This window comes from Diachasma alloeum, unplaced genomic scaffold (genome assembly GCF_001412515.2).
Source record: "Diachasma alloeum isolate Michigan unplaced genomic scaffold, Dall2.0 Dall_scaffold_00291, whole genome shotgun sequence".
Classification (NCBI taxonomy): domain Eukaryota; kingdom Metazoa; phylum Arthropoda; class Insecta; order Hymenoptera; family Braconidae; genus Diachasma; species Diachasma alloeum.
In genome coordinates, this window is record NW_021680430.1 from 578172 (window position 1) to 598621 (window position 20450).

The window sequence follows — 20450 nt, forward strand, 5'->3', positions numbered from 1 at the left end:
GAGTTTTATGTGCCGAGGGTTATGAAAGGGAAAACCAGTTGTTATCAGGACGAGTGGACAAAAAGAGCATTAATATTTGGTAATGTATGACTCGTGTCCGTGTAGTTCATTAATTCCTCGCACGAATTGTGATAAGCATCTCTCAACCGGGAGAACTAGAAGTGACACGTGGTTGCAAAATGTTAATTAATCGACTGTAAATGTCGCCAATGTCCACCACATCACGCGATATTTATTTTAATATTCAAGGCAGGTTAAATTATAAAAATACTTACGTCCACCTTATCGAACACTCGCGCATTGAGGTGGGTAGAGAGCTGGGGGAGATGCGGCTTTTATCATCGATAGTCGAAAAATTTACGCTGATTTTATTCCGAGAGTTATCTTTAGTTTCTCCGCTGGATAATCTCCGGTTTACGAGGATAAATACTCTGATTGACACCATCTCCTCGGTCTGGTTATCACATCTCATGGCTGGTTAGTCTGAATGGGGGGAATTGTGTTTGTTTCGAGGGATCCCTGTGCTGGTGGAAATTTTTTGAAAATTGAGGGTGTATTTCAGATTAAACTCGGCTGGGAAATTCGGGATAATTGGGGTTTCCGGGTTAGATTATCAGTGATGTTTCAATGACATCTAGAATTTTCAAATTCATCGCGGAAATTTAATTTCACGTCCAACTGAATTGTCAGTAGATTCAAAATTCTGGGAAATTGTTGGTTCAAATTATTTAATAATTTTTAGTATCATGGGGACCTGAATTCATCTGATTTTTCAATAACAAAATACATGAAAATTTCGTGTGCATGAGTGATTGAAAAAATTCCTAGAAATTTCAGGGGAAATGTTACTTGTTAGAAATTTCCAATAGAAAAATCGAAATGTAGAAGACAAAAAAATTAATGAGGTTCCCCCCCCCGCGAGTCTAATTAAATTGTCTGAAATTGTTCGGAATATAATTCATCCCCGGAGGTACATACACCAATCCCCGGTAATTCACACGTACATCCGATAAAGAAACCCTTCATCCCTGAAATTGAATAAAATGTTGCGAAAAACTGGCCATTAAATACGCTTCGACGAGGCCCCACGGCTTATCGGATTTTTGAAAGAGAGCGGCCGCATTAAACCTGGCAACCGTATGTGCCTCATAAGGCGTTCATTTTAACTGCCCCGACATTGAGTTGGCTCATGCGAGGCCCGAGATATTCTTTGAGCCTGCCAATTTACACATGGACCAAGGAGGCCGCCATTGCCCTGCAAAAGTGCCTGGGAGAGAGAATTCACCACGGCGGAGGGAGTTTAAATGCAATCCGCGATAAAGGACGGCCCGACTATGCAAATAACCCTAGTAGGGCGGGACGAAAACTGGCTTCCACACGTTTTTACAGTAAAATCCTGGTATTTCCATTCTACCTCGGGGGGATTCACCATTTTTGCCGTGTCGTTCGAGGGGATATTGGCTTTTTCTGCATTAATGTGGACAGTATATTATTGAATGGATGGAGTTCTAAATCAATTACAACGTTTTTTACATTTTTCGAAATATTTTTTATGTACGGTCGGAGAATAACGCATTTAAGTCAAGTAAAACTCTTGATTTGACATTTTTTCGTTCAGTTCAACAAGATTTCTGTTTGAAATTAATACATTCGTGTGGTATTTTGAATTAAATGGATTTATTTGAAAGAAATTACTTGATACGAAAAAGTATTCTCTTGTCTTGAGGGGATATTGACTTTTTCTGCATTAATGTGGACAGTATATTATTGAATGGATGGAGTTCTAAATCAATTACGAAATTTTTTACATTTTTTTTACATTTTTCGAAATATTCTTTACGTACGGCCAGAGATTAACGCATTTAAGTCAAGTAAAACTCTTGATTTGAAATTTTTTCATTCATTTCAGCAACATTTCCGTTTAAAATTAATGAACTCGTATGTTATTTTCCAATTCAAATGAGAATTCATTATTTTATTTATTGATTATTGAAATTTTGAGATATATTCCCTTGAATTTTCTTGATTTCTATTGTTTTTCATGGAATAATAGATCTGGAATTTCGAAAAATTTTACTACGAAACTCTTTGAAATTTCAGTGTGACCGTCACTTGGTAAAAGTTTCTAAGAATTTTACCGACCAATCGTGTATTTTTCATAATTTCTTCACTTAATCAAAATATTTTTCTCTGATATTCGAGGAAAATTTGTACTACCCAACCATTTTCTTTCTCATCGCTGAGAAGGCGGGGATCCCGCTGGCAGCAGTTTATCCGCTCCCCCCCCCCCCCTCTTCCAAAANCCCGCTGGCAGCAGTTTATCCGTTCCCCCCCCCATTTTCCAAAATTATCCTGAAGTTTATCAATGTTTTTTCGTGATGGCGAGGGCCTGAATTTCACTGTCCAATTCTCATGAGCATTATTCATTTTAATGACTTTTAAGTAGTTAAAAAAGAGAAAAGATGACAGCGGAAGCTTGAAAAAATTATTTTTCTGGTTCGTGACTCCAAATTTTACGGCCATCATGAAAAATATTATTGTGCTTTCAATGCTTGAGTTGAAAAAAATAATTAAAATTCGTTATTCAAAGTTGAGGCGATATTTTCTAGAATTTTCTCACGAATCAATGTGGAAATTCAGTTGAACGTTTAATGAAGATTTTTTTCAACGATTATGTTCATTAATTTTTTTTGTGATGGCGAGGTTTTGAATTCCACTGCCCAATTCATACGAATATTATTCATTTTAATGACTTCTAAGTGTTTAAAAATAATCATAAATAAATAAATAATAAATAATGCTGTTGTTTTTTTCAGCGAATAATTTCATTTTCTCGACATGAGAGAGCACCAACAAATTAAAAATCTTGAATCGTCAATTTCTTTTTCAATGTTCTCCATCTTTTACTGATTTTCAAGACAAAATCAAATCCATTTAAATCTTATCGCTCGTTCCGCCTCGACCTTCCCTGCAATATCGGCAATATTCCAGAAAACGAAATGAAAAATGCATTTTCAACCGCAAAAAATAATAACAAATTAACGTCCTTCGAGTGGTTCTGCGGTCAATAAGCGGTTGACAGTAATTATCGACCGCAAGGCCACATAAAACACCTGATTTATCCCGGAAAAATTCCATGAACCTCTTCTTGCACAACTCCTGCTTCACTCTGAGAACACAAAATTTTTGGAAGTTAATTTCCGTTTTCGTTCTGGAATAATCTCACTGGACTCTTCAAACACACTCGCAGATGCGACACAACCCGGGAAGAAAGTCTACTGTCGGTGGAGAAAGCTCAGAGCGACGGGAGATACCTCGAGCGTTGCAATCCTTCGGAAAACCGGAAAAAACCCTTTCAGGCACTTTTACAACGGGGGCTATAAATGAGCGACTTTCTCCTAAACCCCTTTTACGCGGAGTCACGCCGTGACTTTCTCCCCGGGTCGTATATCTCAGCCAGTCGTTCCTTTGAATTTTTTTCTCGCGTCAACTCTGCGGGGGTTGCGTACCCTTTCCCGTTGTAAATTTTTCCGGTGCGCGGGGGGAGGAAATTTTTGGAAAAAAGTATTGTGGAAGGGACGCAGGAACGACGTTCTGTGACAGCAGACGTCAAGTAATCGGCGAGCGAACTCGATTTTTCAGAATTTTTTCAACCTAATTTTTTTACATTATAACTTTTTACAATGGAATGATTTTTTGACGTTTAAAAATGTAAACTCGATTTTTTATTTAAGCTAGAACTATTATTTTTACGTTTTTAAACATGAAATAAAAATGGTTCTAACTCTTTTCTTCCATTTTTTGACATGACATTTACATGAAAAAATAGAACTATTTTTTCACGTTTAAAAATATTAAAAAAACACTTCTAACGTAAATAAAAAATCGAATCGCAATAAAGATCCAGTGGCAATAAAAAATCCAATCACATTTCCCCCGATATCTTTGTTGACCAAAAATACTGCTGAAAAATTCTTCTCTTCAGAATAAAATTGAAGATGTTCACGCTCACCTGATTCTACAGTAAAAAAAAATGTCTCAAATTCATTGACTTACATTTCAAGACATTACGAAAATGTCTAGTCTCTCAAACCTCTCGTCTTCAAATTAAACAAACGTCTTCCTTTAAAATATTCGAACTTTCAGTCATCAGTTCTTAAAATTAAGCCGTCTTAAAATCCCAATTTTTTACGTTACATTTCTCTCTTTTGTTACAGATTACTGCTGCACTGCTGGACCGCCAGTCTGGCAGTCAGTCCGCCAGTCCCTGCAGAGGTGAGTTTTCCCCGAAAAATTACAATCCTAAAAATTAATGCCATCAATTAAACCATTGGCCTCAAGCCGAATTCCCCTCATCCAAATAACCCCGAGTATGATCTTCCGCTGGAACTATACGTACTGACCTCGAGTCTGGTCCGCCTCGACGCGAATCACCTGCACAGTTTCATCACTATAAAATTATCGTGAAATCCGGATAATTTGGTGCTGATGTTCTGCTCGAGAATTGCGAGCCCGAGTCATGAATTTTACTTAACGCAACAATGCCCGTAAACGTCGACATTCGATGGAATTTAGATTAATTCTCCATGTTTATGAACAAATGTAACTATTATTTATTCCGCACATGAAGCTTTTGAGGCTTTACAATTCCGTGAAATTATAGGACTGCAGAGTTACTGCGACTTGCACTCAGATATTCAAATTGAAGTGAAAATTTATGGTAATGAAGTTGTTGTATTTGTTTCTATCTAAAGTTCATTGCTGTAACAACAGGAATGATGGGCGAATTATTTGTTCAAGGAATGCCCCTAGAAAACAGGTTTCTGTTACGATTGTCCCCGCATTTTTTCCCCATTAATTTTTCAATAAAAATCATTAAGAAATCAATAGAATTTCCGGGTTAATTCGGATGGAATGCAACGAAATTTCTGTAGAAAATGATGTACTGAATAGTCGAAGAGAACTCTAAAAATTTTTTTATGTTTTGAGTAAAGGTTTAAGATCCAGTATTAACATTTCCCCCTAGAAATTCAAACATTATTTTTCCTTCAATATAAAAAATGCGCTCTTCCACCCGAATGACCGTTCAAGCAGCCGTCCGATGACTCCCGTCCCCGCAGTAAAACACGAGAGCCCTTTCTTTTACAGCCGGAAGAAAATTTTCCAGCGCTGATTGATTTCGGTAATATTCATAAAATACTATGGAAGGATCTCGTCTGCCCTCGACTAACCCTTGGAATGACTTTACAATCGGAATTTCCCTGTCACTCGCAGATGCACAAGAATATTTTTACCTCTTCGACAACCCTTACAGGAGATACTTCGGCTTTCCGGCCCGGTTTATTACTGTTTTGGGGGTGCAGTTATGAGTTAATGAACCCCCCGAAGTTTTTTCTTCCGGACGCAACAACGAGGTTCGGTTTATTGCGGCTCGGAGGCTCCCCCCGGCGAAAATTTTTCCCTGTTCAGTTGTCGAGCAACATTCCACAAAGAGTCGGTAATTACAGTTTGTTGGGGCTTCGGTGTCCGGGGGATAATGAGGTCTATATTTTGGTGGGAACCAGGGCGTAATTAATCGATGAGCACGCGAAACCACCATTTTTGTTTGTTGATCGAGTCAAGAGTGCATTTAGGGGGAAAGAATTGCTGGGGAAATTAATGAAGGCAGTCACTGCACTATTGAAAAAATTTTCAGTGACACTGAAAATGTGATTTAAGGGAAAACAATCATGAAATTTCCGGTTTCATTGAAAATTCAGGAAAATTGCAGAATTTTAAGGCCCATAAAGACGAGGATTCCTTAATTTATTTGAATTTCCAATTTAATATGAATATTCAGTGTGAAATTGCATTGAATTTTCAGGAAAATCTGAAATTTCATAGATTTTTTTTCCGCTAAATCGCGTTCAGTGTCACTGTCCTGGAAATTCAAGAATATATTCATCAGAATTTTCTGATTTTCTATTTATTTTTAGGGAAGAATTTGGCAGTGAATATTCATTTTCACTTAACAATTCACATAAATTGTGAAATTTTCGTCCTGCTGCCGCTAGAAAATTGGGACTTTACTACCATTTTCAAAAAAATTTTATATTCCATCAACTTTTTCTCCTCAAATTCTACCGAATTTCGAAAAAAACAAAAAAAAATCGTAAATTTCATAAATTTTTATGAAAATTATACATTTTCATCACTTCAAATATTCGTTTTGAATCCTTTGAATTTTGCAATTAACCCGAGAATTGGTTTTGTCGGAAAAAATTCAGAAATTGCGAGTTGAGGAAGCGGAACTCCGGCTTCAGGTTTTTAGATACTCTCGCTGCACGCTTCATAATACTCCCTGGATTTATGAATATATCGCACGTGGAAGCCGAGCGTATGTCGAAGTGCAAAAAAGGACAGAGCGTGAAATGAAGTCGAAGCTCGCATGGGGGTAATAATGTTCAGCGGTTGATGTCGCTCGCCCCAGTTTTTTCAAACTCATCCGGATTTTCTCTCGCGCGGTGCTGGAGGTCTAATAGTAACGCGCAATTCCGGTGAAATTCCTTCATCTTTACTACTTTAAGTATATATTGGAAGTATTAGTCTACTCACCAGTCCGTTATTACTCTGTTAAAAATGGAATAATAGTTTCATGGACAGTTCCGCAGTAATTTTTCTCCTCCACTGAGAGAAAAAACGACAAAGTTCTCAAACAAGTCTTAGTTGTGCCAAGAAAATAGGTTTTGAAAGTTATCAAAAAAGGATTTTTTGTGCCAAACATGCAGAGAGTGCGCCGGAATGAAAACTTTCGTTCCCCGTGCACCTGGATGCGCGAGATAAATACTGAACTGACATGTAGCACCAACACTGTATTAAGCTTTTACCCACGATCTTCGACTCACTCGAAAGCAATTCAGAAAATGCCAGACCTGTCAGATGATACGAAAGCCGTTCAAGAAACCCATAAATTACCTTCTCATGTGCCCGTTTGAGCCTTGAGAGAATGGGAGATAGTGCACGGAGAAAACGTTAATGCTCAAAAATGTTCCAAGTTCGGATATTTTTAAAGCCCACGGGATGACTCCCCACCCGGCCCGGAGGAATTTCTCTTAATTACAAAGTTGAGAATCGAATCGACTGAAACTTCCCAAGCATCGGACTTTGGTTCGATCAAAACTTCTGACGAAGTCGAACATAAATTTCGGTCATCAAGAATGTTGTTAAACTTTAAAAATTCCGTCGTGTAATGGAGAAGAAAATTTTCGCTTCAATTTAAAAATAATGTTCTTACACTGAAGTTAATTCTTCTTTAGAAGGATTGAGAAATTTCCATTAAAGCAAAAAAAAGTGGGAAATTGCTCTTGTGTTGCATATAGTGAAGTTATTTTTGCTAATAAATTAGCAATATGTTTCCGAATGGTTATTTGGCACATCATTTCCTTCTACCATGTATCATTCATTATTTATTTCATTTTATTAAAATGAATAGGATTTCTTTTCAGCTAATTTTGTCAGGTTTTCAACTTAGTTGAATGTCATTATCATCGTTATTTTTATTATCCCTTTCTTCTACACAACCGATTGTCCTTTTACGGTTCTATCTCTCCCCTCAGCCCTTCGATAAAATGTTAATAGAAAAATTTTATTTATACATACGTGAATCAATTTGAAACATCATATTTGAAGAAACCATCAGAAAGCTGACTTTCAGGGAAATTCATGAAAAATTCGAAATTTTCAACAATCATAAAAATCAAAGCAACAAATATAGCTATCTCAATCATCTTTTAACTTTGACTTAATGGCATTGAAACAAAGATATCCCCGGAATTCTGATTTTCAAAAAATTCAAAAATGAAAAAAACTAATCGAGGAAATAAATTTTAATTAATGGCGATCGATAGGGCTCAATAATACCTTCATTTGTACGTACACACATACACTTTTTGGATCATACTGGGTCGATAACACACAAAAAATCAAAAACGTGAATTTGAACGATTATTCGAAGGCAAAAACAAATGATTTCACCCGAATAAACAAAGAAAAAATTCTAAAAAAATTGGCGAAATGCTTATTTCCATGATTTTGACCATTTTCATTCGTTTTTACCAACGAAAAATCCCATTAAAAGATCCTTCATTCTCCATTCAGTCAAATCAACTACTTGGAAAAATTCTCTACTCCCCAAACCGGAAGAATTTTTTAAAATCCACATCACAATCTCTCATTAAAAAAAACTCTGCAGTATAAACTTCAATACGTGCCTCCTCGAGGGTCTCAATTTCCACTGCGAGGATATGCCATCAGATTAGTTCTACCAGGATTAGGTAAATAGATGATAAATGGTTCTGATCCAGTGGGTAGTTTGTAGTCACATCTCGTGGCACCGCAGCCTCCCATGATGGCTGACAAAGCAACCCCACCTACTCTCTCCCTTATCCCTCCCGCTTTTCCCCATTGTCCCGCCGCTGGTTCGATATTCCTATCTCCGTCGAGGTTTCCAGCGACACGAGCTGAAAGGACTGACCCAACCAAACCCTCACTAAATCTCCCTTTTCCACGTGGCGGCCATGTTGTCCCAGGGGTTGGACCACTCACCGAGCCGACGGCCCCATTGGTTGGATAGAACAACCTCACTGTCTCCCTTTCACCTACACCTTCCGCCCGGCGATCGCCCGTCTCTCTCCATCCCTTTCACCAGCTCCACTCTCAACATCCACGGCAAATCGTTCCCCTCGCGATCCACTTCCCTTCCAGCCCCCAACCCCCGCGAGCCGACCTGCCGAGGTCTCCAGTGTCACTGACACGATTCGACTTCAGAGACATCTACCGCATGTGGCCCGGTAACTGCCACTGTCCCGGTTTCTGACACCCCCAGCGATTTTTAAGGATTTCCCAGTATTCTTTACATTTTCATAATGATTTGCCAATTTAATTTGCCAATTAATTTGCGTAGAATTATTGTTTTTTTAATGCTCGTTTTTTATAAATAAATTATTGAAATTGGTTAGACTTTTGGGAACCTTATTGTTTTAATCATAAAATCGATTTTTGGTAGAATTTATCATTATGAATTTTCAGACTTGTTAAATGTTTTTCAACGGTTCAATATCGAGATTCAAATTGAAACCTCGAAAGTCTAAATAACAAACTATAAATTCGTCCGTTTTCAATCATCAAATTTACCAATTAAATTGCATGAGATAAATTTGAAAAAATCGTGAATATTTAGCGCCATTTAAATTACATTTTGCACAGAATTATCATTTTTTAAAACATTCGTTCATAAATAAATAATTATGTTGATTTAATGCGAAGAAAATCGTCTGATCCTTTGACCCTCAAAAACACAGGAAAAACCGCCTGACCCTCATGACCCTTCAAAACCCAAAAAAAACTTGCAATCCTCCAGACTCTTTTCCCAAAAAATTATTCTGCTTAATTAAAATTAATTAATTATTAAATTAAAAATTCCTCTATTTAAAATAACACTTTTACCTTATCATCTACTTTTTCCTCGAATCCCGAACTTGGTTTCTCCGAGTACTCCATTCCAGTCTTGATTTTAAATAGAACTTCCTCTTCGTGTGAACCACACCTTCGCGACCAAAAACCGAGTTAATAAAAAATTTCCGTTTTTAAAGCCACACGGTTGCAAATGCGTTTAGCACACCTCAGGTACACTAAGTGATTCCAAGTCAACAGGGTGAGCGCACACCCCAAGCAGGAAACTTTACCTCTTAATCCCTCATTAACTTTATCATCCCAATAAACCGTTTTATAACACCACATAAAGTTGACTTACCTCGCACTAAACCTTAACCTGACTAATCTTGGAGTCCCGATGATATTTCTTCGAGAGGTGAAAAAAAACTGACCAACTCTTTGACAGCTGGGGGAAAAGTGAAAAATACCCCTACCCCCGACACTTTCCCGGCTGTAAACCCTTCCGGGGGGCTTTCGAAAGAATTTTCGCTTTTTATTGCGCCCAGAAAAACTTTCACAAACCCTTTCAAGACGTTGGCTCCTCAAAATGTCCTGCCGTGACCATTGACGCGCAACCCTTCACGGGGAAAGTCTGGGTGAAAGTTTTACTGGACCTCCGGTAGCCTCTCCCCCTTTTCAACTCTCGAAGATAATTTTTGAAGGATTTATAAACTCTTTGGTTCATTCCTTTACTTCACTTCGTTCATAATTCTATTTTTATCCATCAGTATTATTTATCAGACGTGATTCCCTTTAAAGAACTGGCAAATCAATATTTCACATTAAAAAATTGATAAATTTTCTCTTGAAGATTTTATGTTCTTTTTTCATTTCTTCAGAAAATAAAATAGTCTATTTTTGGAATAAATTTTAGTTTATTACGATTATTCAGTATGAAAACTTACATCTTCAGAACAATATCTCAGTGAAAAAAAATGATAATTAAAAAAGTGATTGACAATTAGCATCAAATTATTCCTGTGGAAACTTATTTTAAAAAAATGCAATTGCAATTTTTCGATGATCTCACTTTTCGTCTTTTAAATTAGTACAATACCAACATGAATCACTTAATACAAAAGAATACAATCAACAACTAGAATATATAACGCTTTATTATAAGAGAATTAATTATTCCGTGATCTTACAAATATTGCAACAGCCGGCACCCGACATTTCATCCGCTGAAAATGCCCGTGATCTACCAAAAAGAAAAGTCAACTCATTTCACAATCTCCAAACAGCTCAATCAACTACCCAAGCTACCCATGAAAATCCAAGAGTAATATTTTACATATTTAATAGCGAACCCTTCACAAATTCATAATAAGTTCTCCCGCTAATGTTAAACAACTTTATGTCCAGTAACATAATCCAAGGAATATTACAATCACTTCTTACAAGTCCAACATGTCAAGAGCTCTTACCCAACACGACTGAGCCTTCACAGCCATAACTGATAATTACCTAATCCTAAAATTACATCTAATAGATCTTCAGATTGATTTAAAGTGTGAATAACATGCCGGTTGCTCCAGCGAAGACCATCGTAGAACGGTGTAGCCTCCTGTTACGTATACTGAAGGTATACCGGACAGGATTACACTCAGGATACATTCAGTATACGTACAGGGGGTTCCACATCACTCGCCAAAGCAGAACTCCAGCCCCGGCCAACGACGTTCCACCGCAATTCGTTAAAACTAACCGAATCATCATCACAAGCAATTATCTCCAAGACGATCTGAAAAACCAAATCAACCGAGTCCGTAAAACAGTCGTACTAACAGCGATAAACAACAGTCTAGACTGAAATTAGTCATTACCGGTCATTGTATTTTGGTCCAGCGTGAGTTGTTCAAAGTCCATTGGGTGAGTGACCGAGACAGCTAATTCCTTGATGTTGTAGCACGTGCAGAGGCCCTCACACACAGTCTATCCTCCTCATGCTTGCACATCTGCCTGTGGACATAAATCAAGCTCACTGTTATTAACGACTCCTTGGTGTTACGAATAGGCGTGTCTGTGTGATGATTATCTGCGTGTGTTGGTGGAAAGTGGGATTAGCGCTGGTGGGGATTTTCGTGCAGAAATAGCGGATAATCAATGAACGGTCAGCGGATGACAGTGGTACAAAAGGAGAAATGCAAAAGAGATATTGAACGAAGGTGGAGGGAGAGAGAGAGCAAATGGAGGACAAAGAGACAAGCGATCGTGGCAATGGTCACCCCCCTCTCTCGACCCCCGAGAGACCAATGGGGACCGATGCCTACGACCGGTTGTCGTCCGGGGGATTCTCCATCCACCTTTAAATTACGAGCCTATCGAGTGACAGCCGATCGATACCCAGCAAACAACGAGCACAAACACATGCTAAAAAATTACGAATTCATACGCTTGTCAGGGGAAATTTAAAAGGAATTGTACTAACCTCATTGGCACATTGAGGTTTTCTTGAAGGATCAAGGCTGCTCTCTGACGTCTCCCCACTATTCTCCATTCTGTCAGTGCTTGTAGTTCATCTAACGATCAAAATCTCGACGATGTGCGATGATTTACAGACACCTCAATGGATCTATTCATCACAGGACGAGCTATCATTCCCGAGACGACAGGATGATTCGAGGAAGAAAAATGTTAAGATTGCGTGGTGCAACGTGCTCAGCTCCGCGGTTGGTGTCCGACTGGGAGGACAGTCGCTCTGCTGGCCAGACCAGTGGAGTACAGATGCGTTGGTATTCAGCCACCGTCACACTCGCCACGAACGCGGATGATATCCTCTCAACAGACTTAAGAAATCCGGTGACAATCACCAGGATAAACAGGAGTGATGGAACTTGGTTCTTGGACAAGAGACTGTTTGGAGCTGAATGCCACGCGGGGACGATCTGTGGCCTGGGTGTGCTGGTTGTCTAGCATGCACCCCCGAAAAACTACCCCCGGGGCGATGGGTGACTGTGCGGGGGATGAAAGGAGCAGTAGAGGGGCTGCATCGGATTATGCGCAGGATGAAAATTTTCCATCCCCTCTTGCCTCTTGTGCCTGGAACGATGCGCGAGCACATCAACCGTTGTTCAAGCTGTCTCTGTCTCTCGGTGGTGGCACTCTCTCTCATATCCAACCCTCTGTGGGTGCTCAGATCAACCTGGCGGTGGCTTTTGTATTGAACTGCTCGTGAAGATGTGTTGGTGCTGCTGTGCCCCCCAGTCTTCTGTGGCAGGAACCTGGCGCCACCCTGCGCCGTCGCCATGAAACTGCTCGGGGGAGCGATCTGAGCTTTTATTGCACTCGATCCCTGCGAAGACCCGCGGTGAGGGAGGGAGAGCCGCTCGGGGTAATCCGGGGAATCTGTTGTACCCGAGGGTTGGAGGATAAAACTGGACACAATCCTGTTTTTTTTCTCACCCATCCTGCTCTTGCGTTTTGCTATCGTTTTTTTGGCGGATAAAATTATTGGCTGGTTTGCGAGCTGCTCCACAGCCTCCACCACCATCAACGATTTTATTCAGCGATCTGGGGGAGAAAAAAGAATGAGATTATCAGCGTGGATGAATGGGATAATTACCTGTGTCTTACATTTTATTGAGTTGTAGCCTGAGAATTGTTGGTATAGGACAAGATTTCAACGGGTCGCAGTCGTTTTCTTTTTGGACGTGTCGTGAAAACGTGATTTTATGATTTTTGCGCTCGTTGGGTCAGTAGACTTGTTACGGCTATTTTAATCCTTTGACACACACTCTTGTGGCTTGAATGCTGATTATCAGAATCTCGTTCCAGACGTGATAGCCTTGGTGATGAGGACTAGGTGACAAGCTGAACTTTAACCGTGGGAGGCACATCGTTCCCTCTGAAATGGGTTAATTCAATTGTCAATTTTTGTCGAGAAAATCACTCTTTCAGTTTAATCGTGTGTTTAATACTCATCTTATGACCTAGTCGTGGAGATAACCCAAACGTTGAACAGCGAACAGATATATTCATCATCGAAATGGAACGGCTTGCTGGCTGATGCCATCTCGAGGCAGTTCGAGGAAGTTCTCATCGCTCGCCTGGCGAAATCATTCCTCCTCACGAGTCCGACGGTCAGCGAAATGAAGGCTCTCAGTACTTCCCCATCAGAGAACCATCTGAAAGCAACAAAGACGGAAATGGTTACTAAAAGAATTCTGGCGAATGCAATTCCCAGAAAGTACGTTGTAAAATAATTTCATAAAATCTCTTCAAAAATTTCTTACATTGCAGTCAACGAAAATCGAGGAAATTTCAGGAGTACCCGCGTTTTACTTTTTTATAATACCCCTGCATAAAGCCATTGGAGCCAGCCAACCCTACAGCCCTTCGGGAACAGGGCATTTAGTGCGGACGACTAATAAAGTGAAAAAAAGGCACCTGAGTTTTTATGACTTGAACGACAAGTCGACAATTCCCCTGGACTCGGGGCAAAGCATGGACAGCAGATACCTACAAAGAAGGCAGCAGTCACTCCTGCAATTGGCGTCTAGTAATGAAAAAAGGGTCTATACAGTCTCTCCTTGAAACCCTGACTTTTTTCACGAGTTTTTCGTTAATTCTCGGAAACTCCAGCTCTCATGTCTTCAACAAACTTCTAGATATCCCGAACTTCTTTTTCCACCAAGAGGTGGACGACATTATCCCCGCCTTTCTAGTTCATTACGCAGGGATTACAGTGGACTTAGCGACTGAGACCGAGAATTCGTTGGATATAAAAATCCTGAAGAGGAGAAAAAAAAATCCACGATGAACGGCCATTCCCGGAGACTCTGGTATTCACCAGTCATCCCTTTCTTCCCTCTCATCGTTCTTGAAGAGTGACGTAGTCGTGTGCGAGGGCAAGTTGGCCTATAAAATCGTTGGCAGTAAAGTTGGCACGTAACGTCCGTGACAAGGAGTCGTAAAGCACCCGTGTGTGCTTCCACGTACATATTCAACCATTGAGGGCCGTCCTTGCTGGTCGACCGTCGGCATAGTGACCATTGGATCCCATACAAAATGGCATTGATAATTATTATAATGACTGTGCGGAGAGTCAGGGCTCAGGCTGAAACACCGAGCAAAATCGGTACCATGTACCGACAAAGTATACACTCATTATCCTCGACATACCTGACTTTCTACAATGAAAAACTGGCAAGTAATAATCTATGGAGCACACTCAGTACTAAGACCGGGTACCCCTCATTATGGAATTACCTGGGTAATTTTGGCCGCATTATACACAGATAGATTACGTACTTTTGTCTGTTAAATGGGGCAGGGTATGCTTGTAGGTGTCCCGAGGCCGTTCTGGATATGATCCGGGGACTGTGGTTACTCGACAGCTGAATTCAGTCAACTCGAGAGCTAAAATACTCATTTTTGATTGACTAATTTAAACGAGGATATGATTTCGCCTATTACAGTTGATAGCCAAATTCAAACTCTTTTACATTTCGTCCAGACATGAGAAAGAAAATCACTGTTTTATGATAAATTCAGGAAAGTCTTCAAGCAAGTTGAAATAAAGTAGAAAGACATTGCGTTAATCATGAAACAGCTCAAGTTAGATATCTGGGCAGCTTTGGGCTGCATTAGACACAGATATTTTGCGTACTTTTGTCTGTTGAATGAGGCAAAGTATATTTGAAGGTGTCTCGAAGCCATTCTGGGTACGACCCGGGAACTGGTTACTCGACAGCTGAATTCAGTCAACTCGAGAGCTAAAATACTCATTTTTGGTTGACTAATTCAAACGAGGATATGATTTCGCCTCTTACAGTTGATAGCCAACTTCAAACTCTTTCACATTTCGTCCAGACATGAGAAAGAAAATCACTGCTTTATGATAAATTCAGGAAAGTCTTTAATCGAGTTGAAATAAATTCGAAAAACGTTGCGTTAATGATGAGAAACCTCAATTCAAATGGTGAAAAATAGAAACGATTTTCATTGAAACAAAAAAAATCCTGTCGTCCCAGTAATTGTCTTGTTTTTCTTCCTGTCTGTGATGAATTTTTGTTGTCATCTTATTTGGTTTGATGAATAAACCGCCATAATTGATCTATTCAATAATATTTTTCGCAAAAGTTTTGATAGACTAGTTTTCAAGACATGTAAATACTGTAAACAGTGACATATCTGGATAAAAAACTGGAAGAAAACTGGTTACAGAGGTAACACAATCATGCGGGCTCAATACATCTCCTATAAACCGACTTAAACATTACCCGAAAACATTAACAATGATTTGTGAAACATTGGCGCTGACTCCAACGACCTTTCCATCTCCTATTCCTCCTCCAAGATGAATAGAAGAAAGGCACTCGTGAACGTATATCTGAGCAATATCGTTGGTGGGGAAAATATGTCTCCCACGGGAGATAGAAAGTGCGCTTTTCTTTTCATCGTATTCGATCAGGTAACTCGCTGGGAAATGGCCTGACAAAAGTGGTACGAGTTGAATCATCCAATCCGCTATTCTATATCCCCGTGTAAATTTCGAGGAGCAAAAAAACATTTTCCTCTGGACCGTGGTCTCATGGTGTCACGTACCGGGCATTACACGCCCTCATGTGTAGGATTACCTATACATTCACATTGACGCAGGAAAAAAACAAACGGGAAATGAAAGAAAAAAGCATCAAGGAGGATGGAAAATGTTGTTATAGGGAAACTGAGGGGGGGTGAAGGGGAGTCTGCCGGAGCCAGCAGACAGGTCCGCACAGATGCGCGGCGGCCATCATGAATGTCTGTAAAATATGTATTCGAGTCGAGACCGCGTGGAGGGGGAGCAGTACGAGAGACTCGTGCAACGGAGGAGGATGGAGAGACGGTGCACGCGGGAGTGGGAGAAAAACGCCGGGCGAGGAGTGGGGGATCCCCTTGCGCTGCTACGTTGCCGGGGACAAAGGGGCTTGAGGGAGTGGGGGGTGAGGCTAGGGGGAGGGGGCGAACGGGAAGTGGTGGAATGAAAGGAAAAAAACATTCAAGTTGGGCGGACGGCGCGCCGCAGTCTCATTTCACGGCAGGATAGGCAAAAAAGCTACGCTGCGCCATCGTTGCTGCGCCATGTGGAATTGGGATGACTGTGTGTGCTTGGACTATGTTTATTTCAATGAAAACAAAATGTGAAATTATGGTACTTATTGTTGAACATGTCGTTGCGATGTCTTGTCGGGTATTCCATTTGGAAAAAACGTAAATATGAATTGCAGGTATTTTTGAAAATGTTTGGATTTTTTGAGTGGAGGGAATTGTTTTTGAGACTCTGGGGAGGATGCAGGTGGGATTGAAGGGAGGTGATTTCACTTGACCCTTACGAGGGGAGGTGAGGGTCACATGGGGGAGGAGAGCCTGCCGTCGGATCGGGATGAAGTATGAGGGCGATGATGAGGGTCACAATTTCCATTTTCATGTTCTGAATTTATTGGTGTGACATGAGGGTCATGTGTAAGGGTCAGCTTTTTCGTTTTGATCCTGATTTTTCGATGAGTATTTTTTTGAGGGTCAAATGTGAGAGTAAATAATTTAACACTGACATTTGACCCGTACGACCCTGAAACGATGGGTTCATTAGACCCTTATAAAGGGCGTGTGACGGTCAAATATGAAAAGAATGAACGACCCTTCCTGATGTCGCATAAGGGTCGCAAGGGCCAAAATTCAAATTCTACAATTTTTTTATCAATTTTTTTATTAATAAAAATATTCATTCGACACCTGACCTTAAGCCCCCTCATAAGGGTCAGAATATATAACCCCACGAGGCTTTACGTTAAAAAAAACCTCCAGATAAACGTCGTTAACGCACTTGCAGAGGAAAACCTGAAAGAATGTCTCCTTCTCTCCTAATGAGATCCTCCATAAATTCCATCATCTTGTCTCGGTTCCTGTACATCCCAACATTGTTGGCTCAAAACATTTTTCACACTGACATACCCCCGGATAATAAACTCTCTCTCCATCTTCCTCTGCGTTAGACAGTACTTAGAAGCAGGGCTTTGCCGTATATACCGGGTACCTCAGCGCGATTACGAGTACATGAACGCGGATATCAATGATATTTACGGGCGTAATAAGGCCCGAGGTGGCTTCCTAAAATGTCACTATACCCGGTGGTTTGCTTGTGATCACCTCCCGGCCCCTCCAGACAGAACGCTTGCAGGGTTGCTGGTGTTACCTCCCCCTCTTTTCTACCCTCTGGGCAACACGTTCACGTCTTTACGAGCCCGGGTAATGCAGCGTCACCGCAATAATATTTATGGCTGCTGGTGAGATTATAATATCTTATTCCGTAACGCAGTATCCGGTTGTTCTTAACCCGTGCACCTTTCTCGCTTCGGGCTTGCGTGGACATGGCGGCTTTGACACTGTCCCGGGGTCGTGATTGCCGGTAAAAACGACTCGTCTGGGATGATATCGATCCAACGGAGATGAAAAAATTAATAGTTTTCAAAATCAATTTGGTGATTTTGAGGATGGAACGTACTTTTGATATTTTCTGTTGTCGAACATCAGAGCTTTCATTTGAGCCCCATTTTATTATTTAAACTTTGCAGGTCTGAATTTTAATCTCGATATTGAACCGTTAGAAAATATTTTTAAAACCTGAAAAAAATGGAAAGTTTACTTCTGGAGGAAGATTGATGAAATGATTTAGAAATTGAAATTTTTGAAAATTTCGAGCCTTTTCTATGAATAATTTACAAACAATCAAGTTTCTACCGTAAAGATTATTTATTCTGAATCGTAACAAATTAATTCATATTCAGAATTTTATCGGAAATCAATTTCATGCCGAAAGAAATGAGGTTTTTGAAAGTTTAAACACTTTCAGTTATTTATTTATAAATAACGAATGTTTAAAAAAATAATAATTCTGTGCAAAATGCAATTTTAATGACGTTAATTCACGCAATTTAATTCACAAAGCTCACTTAAGCACAGTATACTGATGTGAAGATGAGGGGATTAATTTTAAAACAGGGAAAGTCATCAATTCGAGAATGAAATTACAACATAATTACAGACGTCAGGTCTAACAGACGTCCAAAACGAAAATATAAAGCTACTAAAGCTCAGAACAATAATATAAAGCACTAAATTAGCGAATTATAATGAGAATTACATCAAAACAGTCTTTTAAGTCTTTCTGCGATTATCACTGCACAAGCGAGCGTAAAAACCACTTGAAAAGGGCATAACTTTGATTATTTTATAAAGCATTTTGCAGAGAGAAAGCCAAGTTTTTCAAAGATATAAAATATTACTCATGACGTATCATTTTAATTTCATAATAATCTTCACAAACTATTAATTCAATAACCTTTAAGTTCTTGAATTAAGAAGTTTTCAGTTCTCAAACTAAAACCATTCAAATGAGATAAATTTCTGAGATAATTGAACATTAACTCAATGCTAATTAAGTAAAAATGTCAGGCGATAGACTTTGAATAACAAATGATTTATAACCATGAGTGGATTAATTACAGAACACGAAAAGTCGTCAATTGAAAACCAGAAATACAGCACAATTACATTCATACATTTTTACCGAAGATTTTATTTTTTCTCTCTCTGCAACATTCACTGTCCCCCCACAGCCAATTGCAAAAAAACTTTATTTCTTATATTTCAACTTCAAGACTGTGCAAAGGATCGTTTTATGTACCTGAAATGTTCGGTTTGTTTCTCGGGACCCCACAATGCTACAAGCGGTAAAATTTGAAATGGACATCCACGCCTGTACGATGCCATTTCTCCCCCCCCCCTCCCCCCCACTCCCCTCTCCCCTTCACTAATGTCCACCCCACAATATCGGATCATTTATGCCTGTGCACACAAGCCCGATTTTTTCCGTGTAACCCAACACTGGAGAGGTTAATTACGCTGGGCGATGTTTCACCGGATGCGATTCAATCTCTCCAGTTGTATACACTAATTTGAATGAATTGAATGACTCGGGACACTGAGGATGTAATTTCTGCGGGGAGGCAATTTCACGCGTGTCTACCTGCTTCGTTTTTCCGGACTGTGAGCATCAGTATCATGTATGGGAGGATCGAGTATTTGTGTGCACCAGCGGTGGGACCAGTGTTTGAATTATTTTTTGTGTCTCGATATTCATTATCACATTTTATTTATTCATTTATTTATTGAAATGGCGGGGGATAGCACACAAATGAATCTTAAATTATTCAATTTTTCTCTTGCATTAAAAGTTTTTTAAATTAATTTTTTTATGATGAAACGCAAGAGATATCGAAATATCTTTGATATTAAAAATAGATGAAACCTTTTTGGTCAGCAATCTGTTTCGCCAATTTATGCTGCCTTGGCTTACGCGTAGAGAATACTTATTCATGTATAAAATGTATAAAATAATAATACTTTATGTATATAATATAAAACATAAAAAATTCATTATCAATTTTTTTATTTTCATTATTAATAATAATATAAATTATAAAATATATATATTATAATAATAATATAATAATATATTACTATTATTTTATGCATTGTATACATAAATAATTATTTTTAATGAATAAATGAATACATAATGATATAAAATAATGTGCGCGTGAAGCGACTCTCGTTTCTTAATCCCATCGAAAAAAGTGGAAATAGTTTGTCAGAAATCTCGCGTCATGATCTCTCCCCGGATTCATCAATTTGCCGTGTACGGTGGTGCACACGCGTCTCTTTAATTAAAACAGGGGGGAGGGTCACGGAACGACTGGAATTGGAAGGTTGAATTCTCCTCTCGCAGCTGAATCGGAGGGACGATTGCATAGCCCACGGGTGATATCTAGTCCTTCCACATTACACTCTCTCTCTCTCTCTCTCTCTCTCTCTCTCTCTCTCTCTCTCTCCCTCTCTCCCAATTTCCAATTTCACCCGATGATATGTAAACAGGAATTTCCTTATCGTATTTTATCCAAAAATCAAGATAATATAGACAGCATCATGTTTTTTTT

At 39.4% G+C, this 20450-nt stretch overlaps 1 long non-coding RNA gene across 1 annotated transcript in view; it reads left to right on the top strand.

The window, feature by feature from the left end:
• LOC107039076 overlaps nt 1–4942 on the top strand; it is a 62583-nt gene extending 57641 nt beyond the window's left edge. The window contains exon 3 of the long non-coding RNA XR_001460942.1: nt 4218–4942. This is a non-coding gene — a long non-coding RNA (uncharacterized LOC107039076). The remainder of the gene's footprint in view (nt 1–4217) is intronic.
• The last annotated feature ends 15508 nt before the right edge of the window (nt 4943–20450 follow it).